Raw genomic sequence first — 12,271 nt, 5'->3', positions numbered from 1 at the left:
AGCAGGCGCTGTCCGAGGCCGAGAAGAAAGCGGCCACGGAGCGCACCGAGCGGGAGAAATTTGAGTCGCAGGTCGGCGAGGTGCAGCAAGAGCTTCAGGCTCTCATGAAAAAACATGAGAGTTTGGAGCTCGACTCGAAGATGCGAGCGTCCGAGCTTGCTGCGGCCCTTAGAACTGCCAAATCTGCCAAGGCCGAAGCCCAGTAGGCCCTCCAGGAATTGGATGCGGTGGAAAAGATAGCTGCGGGTAAGGCATTCTCTATGCAAAGCAGACATATAAAAGTAAACTACTTGTTACTTACCCGAATCCGGAGCTCTCCAGGGGCATTCGCAGATCTTCCCCGCAGCGTATCCGATGCCGCCGCATTCTACCGAGCCGAGGAAGGCAGCTCGACGGAGAAGGTGTTCTGGTCTCAGTATGCTGAGGCCGGACACCCTATGCCCTTGAGCGACCAGCTGAAGCAGCTGGTCGAGCTCCACAAGGCGGCCGAACAAGCCCTGAAGGGCTTCATAGTTCGGCTGTGGCTTGGAGAGGCCTTACCTGGGAGCTACTTCGGACTGGTGCGGCGGCTGGTGGAGGCTTGTCCAAGGCTCGAGGTCATCAAGCGCTCCTTCTGCATCGAAGGTGCCCGTAGGGCCCTTGCCCGTGCAAAGGTGCACTGGGGTAAGCTGGACGGTGAGAAGCTTGTGAGGGACGGGCCGCCGCCGGGGAAGGAGCATCGCAAGCCCGAGAACTATTACAAGGATGTTCTGGCTGGTGCCCACCTTATGGCGGATGAATGTACCAAGGATGTAATTTTTGAATGAACTCGCTCGTGTTATCCTGTGCGCTGTAAACTTGTTCATATGCGCTAAGCAATGCTTGTTGAATTTAAAATATTACTTTCTGTGCGGTCGTTTATCAAAAAATTGAGAGATGGCCAGTCGTCGGCTTCTGCCCCCATGCCTCTAGTGCTGGGGTGTTCGGGATAAACCTGAGCGCTCTTTTTCCCATGATTGGGTCCGTCGAGGGAGGCGCTCATCACAATGAACAAGGCAATCGGACTATAATGCTTGAACACTCTCACTTAGCCATAGAAATCTATAATTTTAAATTTCGGCGAAGCCCCTAGTATTCGGAAGATCGAGTTCGGGGCGCTATCCACGCCTTGGCCGGACAAAGCCGGTTCCTCGCTCGAAGCGGCATAAGTCTTTAAGGACTCGAAAAACCTCTCGAACAGCGACCGGTCTCTCGCCTCATCATGACAGTCAGTTTTAGCTTTCTGTACTGAGGTGCTCAACCCAGCTCAACTGGGGCACAATCACAGTAGTTCTCCTAGTGCTACCTTAGCCGATATAGCGGAACGTAAGGCACCAAAACGTAGGAGCCGGGCAAACCCAACTATTGACCCAAATCATGATTCGGAGCCGATGCATATAGTGCTATAAGTTCGGGGTGCCGCACTTGTGAAAGTGTACGGACTTCTCACGCCATATTGATGGGTACTGAAGCCCCTGGCGTATTTTTGCCGTACCACAGTGTACGGATGCAACATGTTATTAATAAACATATATATAAAAAAGAGGATAATGCAAAAAATACACAAAAAGCTATGCATTGTTTATAGAAAGGCTGCTATGAAAGCGGAACGATACAAATAGTGTGATAAGCAAAAGAAATTGGACTATTTAACATGTCCTGGCCAGGGGCAGGCCGCGGAATTGTATTAAAAAACAGGTATACTGCTCGCAATAGAGACCACCTGGGACTTCCATAATGCGGCGTGGCTTGTCTGCTTTACTGGATCTTGCATCATTTGTGCGGTAGTTGAATTGCCGAACGGGTCATCCGAAGTATGGAGTCCTGAGAGTAAGAGAAAAAAAGGAAAAAAAGGAATCCGGCAGCCCCTGGTGCGGTTTAAGCCGTATTTCGGGCGTGCCGTGATAGTGCCCCTTCCCCTGTGCCCATGGTATTTCAAGAGCGTAGTTATGTACGCGAAGCACTGGTTTCGCTATATCGCGAGGGCTAGGGTTGGGGCCGCATTGCTACGCTAGCTCAGAATGTGCCAGGCGGTCTTGTTGTAGGGTACTCCAGGCGCGCTTGACAGTGTCCGGCTTTTTGAAGGCCAAACTGGAGAACTGCCTAGAGAGGCTGCTTTGTACTTCTGCTGCGAGCGCTGCCGTATGCTCCTCCGTTCGGAGGGAGCGTTCAGTGTTCCCATTGACCGTGATTACTCCTCTAGGGCCTGGCATCTTGAGCTTGAGGTATGCATAGTGCGGTACCGCGTTGAATTTTGCGAATGCGGTTCGCCCGAGCAGTGCGTGATAGCCACTACGGAACAGGACTATGTCGAAGATTAACTCCTCGCTTCGGAAGTTATCCGGAGATCCGAAGACCACTTCCAGTGTGACCGAGCCTGTACAGTTGGTGCTGCTTTTTCTTGAGGCTGCTTGCCGTGTCCATAAGCCTGTGTTTAAAACGCTCTTGTTCGGCGAGATCCTCTGGCACGACGAACTCGTCGTCGTCGAGGCTTGCCTCGTCTTCGGAGGGAGGCGTATAATTATCGTCCTCAACCTCTTGGTCCGCCGCCCTCTTGTGAGGGCTGGCTTCTCTGTCGTCCTGTGCTGAATCTTGCTGGAGGGGGTGTTCTTCGGCGCTATCCGGAGTAGTATTATCTCCCGTGCCGGAATCACCATTTTTGCTTTGGCGGGATTTAGAGCGGCGCCGCTGACGCCGGCGCTTGGGCTGTTTCTTAGAGGTATCGTCCCCTGCTGTTCCATTGCCATCTCCATCCTTTGGAGTGTCCACCATATATATGTCATATGATGAGGTGGCCTTCCAGCGCCCTACAGGTGCTGGTTCTTGTTCGTCTCCTGCATCGTCGTCCATGCCGTCGATGTCTTCGGAGTCGAAGTCAAGCATGTCGGTTAAGTTGTCGATAGTGGCTACGAAGTGGGTGGTGGGTGGGTTTTGAATTTCCTCATCGTCCGTATCCCAACCTTGCTGACCGTAGTCCAGCCAGGGCTCTCCTGATAAAGAGAGAGACTTTAGAGAATTCAGGATGTCGCCGAAGGGCGAGTGCTGAAAGATGTCCACGACAGTGAACTCCATTATCGACGCCCCATCGGATTCGATCGGCAGGGGCGCGGGGGGCTCGGAGTTCGGAGAGGAATCCGGCTCCTCGAAGTCACGGGCCATGTAGAGTGCGGGGCTGGAGTTCCGCTCGATCGCCTTTGAGATCGCAGCCCCTGAGGCAGCGTCCAACCGCTGATCCTCGATCGGCGCAGTAGGCTCCGAATCAATGGTCGGAACCGATGCGTGTGCGGCCTCCAAGGCGCTGTTCGACGGCAGAGCTATATCATGCCCATCGAGACAGTGCGGCGCGCTTGGCTGTGGCTCGAATCCGTCGAAGATCAAGTCCCCGCGGATGTCAGCCGTGTAGTTTAGGCTTCCAAACCTGACCGGATGGCCAGGGGCGTAGCTTTCGATCTGCTCAAGGTGGCCAAGCGAATTGGCCCGCAGTGCGAAGCTGCCGAAGACGAAGATCTGTCCGGGGAGAAAAGTCTCACCCTGGACCGCATCATTGTTGATGATCGAAGGAGCCATCGGGCGTAAAAGCGACGACACAGAGGAACTCTCAATGAAAGCACTAATGTCGGTGTCAAAACCGGCGGATCTCGGGTAGGGGGTCCCAAACTGTGCGTCTAGGCCGGATGGTAACAGGAGGCAAGGAACACGATGTTTTACCCAGGTTCGGGCCCTCTTGATGGAGGTAAAACCCTACATCCTTCTTGATTAATATTGATGATATTGGTAGTACAAGAGTAGATCTACCACGAGATCAAGGAGGCTAAACCCTAGAAGCTAGCCTATGGTATGATTGTTGTATGATGAAGTTGTCCTACGGACTAAAACCCTCCAGTTTATATAGACACCGGAGAGGGTTAGGGTTACACAAAGTCGGTTACAATGGTAGGAGATCTTGAATATCCGCATCGCCAAGCTTGCCTTCCACGCCAAGGAAAGTCCCATCCGGACACGGGACGAAGTCTTCAATCTTGTATCTTCATAGTCCTAGAGTCCGGCTGAAGGTATAGTCCGGCTACCCGAACACCCCCTAATCCATGACTCCCTCAGCCCCCTCTTCAAGAAATATGGGCTTCTCCTCACAAAAAACAAAAACAAATGGTCTTTAAGATGGATAGGCTTTTGTATCGGCCCAGTCGGCTGCCCGTGTTTCGTACTGTAGGGCCTTGTGCTAGAGGCAGCTCGAGACACTCTCCAGCTTATTGCCCATTCGAAAGAAAAAAAGAGACGCATCCTGCTTATGGCTACTCATCGGTAACCTTTTTCAACTTGGCATCCACCAAATTAGAGGATGCGGTACTGGATGCAGACACTCACACTGGTCGCGTAGCGTGGCAAAGTGAGGTGTCAAATAACATGCCTACAATATACTTACTAGATTGTGAAGGTTCACAGGCTAGTCAACATTTACATTAAACTAAGCTTCAGAAGATACGGTATGCATACTAACATTCAGAAGAACAAAAGTTCAGCATGTTTATGCATCTCAATGATTCACCATACTATAACCAATACAAAGCTGTGAGAAGGTGTGGAAATAAATAAAATCGGTCGATGCTTCTCTGAGCAAAGGGCCTCCCTGCGCACGCATTAATTTCCTGGGCATGCTTGTTTCTTCTCAATGTTGCAAGCAATTTGAGCATGTTGTCAACTTCACAGCTAGCTAGCTGCCTCATCTTGCAATTGATGCTGACACATTTGTAGCAAACACATGAGGCAATAGAGATGACTCAACATGAGTCCATATTGTGCAGTTCCCCTGAAATCATCTTCATTCTCCCGAATCTGAAAAGATAGGAAAACAATTGCTATACTTAAATGATGTTGCAAAATAGTAGCACATATCAATAGCTCGGCATGACAAAACATGATCATCTGGACGAAGGGGATACTGACCTGCCTGAGGAAGATTATATATAATTTCATATGTCCTTGGTTGATTTCCACCTTCAGCTGCACTGCTTGTTTGCTACTCCACACATGACAGGCTCGTTCCGCACTGCAATCAGCAAGTCAACGTACGAATAAGCTTATTTCATCTTGCGGTGGTGATTGTACCTAGTTACAAATGTAGGAATACCTAGAGCTCCATGAGGTTAGCTGACAGCAGGTAGATGCAGCCATATAAGTTTTGTGCGGTGCTACCAAAATTGAGGTTTGTATCCCTTCCCATTGTGAGAATTCTTCTTGAAGTTGGTAGAATGTGACGGCTTGTTCTTTGCATCAAACCTGCCTTTCCCCTGAGATTTGTTCTTGTTGTTTTGGGGTTGGTTGGGCTGGAAGTTCTTCTCGTGTACCATGTGGGCACTAGAACCTCCCTCAGCGACCCAAGCACGTGTGTCTTTTGCTCTTGCCTTCTCTTCAAAATGAAGAGTGCTAATGAGATCCGAAATGGAAAACTCATGTCTCTTGTTTTTCAGAGAAGTAGCGAAATTGTTCTACGAAGGTGGAAGCTTGGCAATGATGGTCCCAGCAACAAATTTGTCTGGCAACACACACTTGAAGTACTCAACTTCCTTAGCGAGTGATTGTATCTCATGAGTCTGCTGAACAACAGAGCGCTCATCAGTCATCTTGTAGTCATAGAATTGCTCCATGACGTACAACTCGTTGCCAGCGCCCGAGGCCCCAAACGTGGCCTCGAGTGCAGCCCGCATGTCTTTGCCGCTATCAAATGACATATATGAATCCACAATGGAATCATCAAGAACACTCAGTAGGGAGGCTTTGAAGAGGGTATCCATGTTCTCAAAAGCTTCCTGTTTTGTAGGATTAAGATCGCCCTCAGGCTTACCCGTAGTGGCGTCATAGCAGTACATGATCTAAAACCAATATATTGCTCTTGTGCGCCACCTTTTATATTGCACCCCCTTAAAAGTAGGCGGCTTCAAAAGCGTAGCAAAACCACTCGGAGTAAATTGCCTATAATCAGGTTTTTGGATTGGATTGTTGAATATATGAGCAATTTACTATGAGATGTGATCCGAATCAACAGTAAATAGATCATAACAACAATTGCAAAGATCAAAATAATGATGCGGACTAAACCAGGAGGGCGGAATCACATAGTGTACATCGGGAGCAGAACCGCTGTGGTTGATGTTGTCACTCATGTCGTTGATGAAGAGGTTACCGAGGTCGAGGAAGAAGGCTGTCGTTGAGGAAGTCATCGCTGGCAGCACTGATAGGAGTGTGCTCCCCAAAAACCTAATCGCCCCTCTCCCGTACAGGATCACGAAAGGCGGGGTTCAGAGGACTGTTGTCCCTTTCGCGGTGCACGCCGGTAGGAGGAATGGAGAAGAATTGCGTGACGACACTAAGATCTAGAATGGTGCGAAACCATATGATACAACGGCGGCTAGGGTAGAGCCTATCAGGTCGGTCGTGCGAGTAAGACCAAGTAGTGTAATAGTAGGCATTTGGCCCAAACCCCACGTCCAAGTCAATAATAGCCCCACTATCCAAAAGAATCAGAAACGGCTGAGTAATTAAGGCATTCGTTAATTATTAATTAATGACTTAGTAAATTTTCCGACTCACACCACACTTAGAGCATGGTTAATAGTATAGCCAACATCCGGCTATATGAAGTTGACACATCATCTAGAACCAACCTACTAATACGAAGCCTGCTTACAATAGTTAGTCCCTTTAGTATAATACTATATCATTAATAATGGCCCCACCTTTTGTCTCACAAAGTATGTGTAGTCTGAAATGTCGGGCGTGCAGCGAGCGGTGCCCTCTATCGGTGCGCCGCTTCAACGGCGGAAGTAGTGAGAGGTCGCGTCGCCCTAACTTGCCATCAATGTGGAGCGGCGGGCTCAGCTGGTGCCGGGCAGGAAGGTTTCGATTTTTGATTCAGTTGATGTGCTGCTACCGTCTAATATTCGCGTGTGGTTGTTTCTAGAATAAAAGAAGGAGGTACTCCTACTTGTGTTACTCCCACTATGGCTAGCCTTGCGCTTGGCTCTTCACCTCTTCCAGAAGTCAAACAATAATGGTTGTACTACAGTAGTACTTCTGGCAATCTGACACCAAATGAACTGCTGCACGTCCACCGCTTGTAAGCAAAAGTTTCTCCTCATGCTAAGAGCCACCGCGCACGCGTTGGCGAGGGAGAAGGCGTAGTAAGCAAGCTTCTCGTCGTTCTGCGAGTTGACGGGACACATCAAAGTTATTTAGTACGTACTCTCTCCAAAAAGGGTTGACCATGTCATGGCTACCATCCCGTGCTCCATCATTGAGTACACGCACTATTCACGTGCCACCGAGGAGAAAAAATATTGCGTATAGGAGTAGGTGCCATCGAAGTGCACGACTCACTTGCGCACTGCTTATCTGATTATCTCCAATTTTTTTTGCATGACACGTGCACCTTGATGCTAGATGTCTCGCGTGTTGGCAAAAGTATTAACAAAGCTCACGTAAAAAAAAGTGGAAGAACATAGATTCCCGATGACCGAGAAGGAGCAAGGAACCTCGCGGTGGAGCGTCTGCAAGGAACCTTGCGCGTTTTCCCTTGTTTTTTGCCGCCTGCCCGCCTATAAACAAATAAAAGAACATGAACTCTTCACTAACCACTAGAGATGATACATCAGGATGCTAAGTTAAAGATATTTTATTAGTTTATTTTGATAACCACGCAAGAAGCCACGCATGTACAGGACGCATGCAGCTACGCATGTACACACGCCAACGCACTAACTCATGCCGATCCAACTCATGCACAAACTCGCACAGCATGGAGCACACAACACATGTACACAACACATGCATGCACACACACTCGACCGCATAATGCACGTGAATAACACATGCATGCACACACACTCGGCTGCATGGAGGCGTGCGCCATCTACGGTGACATCCGGTTCGTCGTGCTACGGCGAAGCTCGCACACAACAGCGCCTATGCATCTCTTGCAGCACCTCTTTGTCGTCGTTGCTCAACGACTAGCCGGAGACGAAGACGACCTTGGCCTCGGCCTTAGAGCTAGCACCGATGGAAAAGCATGCACGCTGCATGCACACGAGCACGTACAGAGTGCCCACGACGTGGTGCGTCCCTAGTCGCCTCTACTCCTTCTGCACACGTTGTCTATGAAGGCGGCTGCATGCCTAATGACGATGTGGGTGAGATCTTCTAGGATTTAGATGGTGATGAGGAGGGTGTCTCCAATAGCATTCCTCGGCTCGCACCTCTTGCATCACGGTGGTCGAGCTTGGAGTCGTTCATCTGGTACACGTGGCATCTCAAATCTGGACACAAGGTGACGTTCACCGTCAAGGGGGTCAGGGCGGACGCGACATCTCACTGCATCCGCCATTTTAAGCGGTGTGCCGGCCCAGGGTGCCGCCCGCTCCACTCCCAGCTGTACCCGCCTCCTTGCCGCATTCAAAAATCTACTTTTACTAGTATGTATACACGTGCAAGGCACGTCTTAATATAACTGTTCCATGCAGAGCACGGGCACCTTACTATAGATTAGTACAACCAAAAATTGAACTAACATTATATATAGTATGATAAATGCTGATGCATGTCACCTAAAATTATATCATTGAAAACTATGTTCAAATACTAATCCAACGATATTGTTTTTGTTGACATGCACTAACATTTTGTCAGTTTCTTCAGTCAAATTCAATGGGGGACTAATAAACCACGACCGATGTAGTACTCGTGTAGAGGGCGGCACTGCAGGTGAGTCTCACGGCAGTAAAGCCGTCATATCACAAAACTCAAACACTAATAAGTGGCCTAGTAAAATAAACGGGCAAGCAACCATCACATCCCTCCGTCTTGATTGTTCTAAACACAGGTGAGGTAGCAGCAGTATATTGTTCATGCGAATCCTACTGATATTGGCCGTTGGATTTAGAAGATCAACGGTTATGATTGATGTTCTTAGTCCTACTTAAAATTGGTACACTATATAGTAGTATAGATATAGATATAGATGTAGAAACCCGCGTGGAATGCGAGAAACCAACTCCGGCCACACACGTTTGTTCAGGAGCAGGACGCCGGCCAAGCTCCTCCTTCCACCATTTTGTCCACTCTTTCAGCGGCATCCGACGAGCAGGAAGAGCAGTTCTCCGGCATAAAAGCAGTCTGGGTGGCCCACCGAGCCCGGTGGCTCGCTTCTCAACCTACCTAGCCTAGCCCGTCGGAGTAGTTGCCGCACTAAGCCAGCACGTGGTTCCGCAGCTGGCCTCTCCAATACAGCTCGAGGAAGAGTGTCGGCTTGCTCCACGCCGGCTTGTCGGGGAGCACGGCAGGACGGGCATCGTAGCTACCCTCGACGCCGCCGTGTCATACAGCGCCTCCAATGTCTGTGACTGCGCCATCCGCCATCGACGCGCGCGTAGCCACGACATGCAGGCAGAGAAAGAAGACGCCGCAGATGTTGACGAGGTGATGCGGCTACGCAGATGTGGACGAGGTGACGGGCAGCACGTCCCCGCCCACCGCCATCATCGAGGAAAAGTAGAACACGGGAGGCTGCCGCCGATTTTATCCCATGAAGGCCACCGCCGAGGCGATGCTGGCGAATACAGCCGGTGTCTCGCTCGATTCTTCTTCTGCCGGTTGCTGGAGGAGGACAAATAGATCGGGCAGCAACCATTTAGATTAGGTATTTTAATTCTACTAAGCTGGTTGTAATGGGAGTATTATAGGTAGTATCATGCATGCCAACTACTCCCTTCGTTCCTAAATATAGGAGTATTATAAGAGCATGGTTAATAGTATAACCAGTTGATGGCTACATGACACTGCCACGTCATCTATGGCCAACCTTGTAGCCTTCAAGTATAATACTCTCTCCGTCTAAGTGTCGTCTTACGAAAACTAAATAATCCCAAAATACTTAGGCGCGATGCATTAACTTCTACCTCGTTTCTTGTTTCTTGACATATCAACCAAAGAGATGTGGGTGTGCATGCTTTTAATGACTTGAGACTAGCAAACACGACATGCAGTGGTTAGTTCATTGCATGCAATGCTATTAATTAGCGAATAAACATTAAGTTCTCTCGTCTCTTCTGAAAGTCGAACAATGATGATGGTACCACAATCGATAGTGTACGTACTAGTAAGCAAAGCTTCTCCGCATTTGCGAGTAGACCGGGCACATCAAAAGTAGTGCATTAGACTCCAGAAAGGGTTGACCATGTCCATGGATACCATCCCATGCTCTGTCATTCAGTGTCTGCTTCTCGTCATTCTACGAGTTGACGGGACACATCAAATTTAATACGTATTCAGTACTCTCTCCAAAAAGGGCCGACCATGTCCATCAGTCCATGGCTACCATCCCGTGCTCCGTCATTGAGTACGTGCAGTATTCACGTGCCAACGAGGAGGAAAAATATTACGTAGTACTAGGTGCCATCATAGTGCACGACTCACTTACGCACTGCTTATCTCCATTTTCTTGCATGACACGTGCACCTTGATGCTAGATGTCCCGCGTGTTGGCAAAAGGATGAACAAAGCTCATGTCAAAAAAGGAGTGGAAGAACATAGATTCCGACGACCGAGAAGGAGCAAGGAACCTCGTGGTGGAGCGTCTGCACTCATAGTATTTTATATTATTTAGCGATATAAAATCAACCAATCATCTCCACAGTAGACCGGAAAGAGTACGAAACACGGCAGCCCAGTGTAGTTACATCATACTGTACGTGGCCAACCCACGCTATCACCATATTTCTTGGCCTCCGTGCGACACCTAGCTCTAGTAATCCACCAGCCCGTATCGCTTCTCGCTCCTCGTCTCTCTCAAAGTGCGGCGGGCTGGCGTTTTTGCCGTCTATTGAGGTCGGTTAACTCATCACATGTTAGCGACATGCCAAGAGCATTCTAAAAAATTACTGTACTCTATTGTTATGCCAAGAAGAGGAAGCGCTTTGACCGACGGACCAAACGAGACAGGCGTGTCGTGCCGTGAGTGGGTCCAGTTTCTCGTTTTGAACTTGTTTGGTGTAGTAGTAACACTTGGTTTTGACTATTGGTAAGATTTTATATACTCCCTCCGTCTAGTGAATAAGTCATCTTAGATTGTGCATCGTGACCAAGGAAGAGGGGAAAACGAGAGAAAATAATATTTATTTGCTAATTAATAGCATTGCATGCAATGAACTAACCATTGCATGTCGTGTTTGGCAGTCTAAGTCATTGAAAACATGCACGCCCCACATCTCTTATTGGTGGATATGTCAAGAAACAAGAAACGAGGTGGGAGCTAATGCACCGCGCCTATGTATTTTGGGATTATTTGATTTTCGTAAGGTGACTTATACACCTAGACGAAGGTAGTAGGGCCTAATGTATTCTTCGAGGATGCCTTTGACTATTGATGATATTTTATATAATTTGAAAACTATATCATTCAAAGATTCTTTCATGTTCCATTTTCAAAAAGAAAAAAGATCCTTCCACGTATGAATTTGACTGTATGCTTTGAGTAACTTGCATGTCCTATACTGCTCCTGTTTGTATACTCTAACTTAGATAGAGGTTAGACTAACTCATGACGAACCCTGAACTGACTGTAGCGAAAGAGGTGTTTCGGTGACAGGGTTAGATTGACAATAAATGCACTTGATGGAGAGAGAAAAGTGATTTTTCAGTGGGCCCAAGGAGGTACTTACTATGGGAAAGGTGAAGTGATGGTTGCTTCGCCTGAGAAACTTATTACTCTGGGAATATGGGAGTACTAACGGATTCAAGGAACAGAGAAATGATGGTTGCTTCGTTTGAGCAACTTACTGTGGCGAAGGTGGGGCTCTGTGATTTGACTTCTCACTAGTCATTACTAATGCGGCGCAACGACCAGGGTGAATCTTTCCCTATAGTTGTGCACTCAATATTGCTGCACGGCAGGTGGAGCCGGATGAAGGATGTCCCACATGCCGGTGAAACGAAGTTGAATTGTTTCTGGCATTGCTATCGATCCTTCAAGATTTGTTTATATGTACGCACAATTTTAATGAAATTGTACTGTGATGATATGAAGGTTTCAACTTTGGTTCCCGCAGGAAAAAAGGTTTCAACTTAGGATTCATGTGTCCTCTTGCCTCAAGATTATCTCGTTACAACATTCCATCAAATACAAATGAAACTACCATGGCTGCTAATGCATCTCAATGGTTTGTAGATCAGCGCCAATATTCACATCACAACTGAATGCAAAGTT

Source organism: Triticum aestivum, chromosome 5A, assembly GCF_018294505.1.
Source record: "Triticum aestivum cultivar Chinese Spring chromosome 5A, IWGSC CS RefSeq v2.1, whole genome shotgun sequence".
NCBI lineage: Eukaryota > Viridiplantae > Streptophyta > Magnoliopsida > Poales > Poaceae > Triticum > Triticum aestivum.
Note: the sequence above shows the minus strand (reverse complement) of the source record.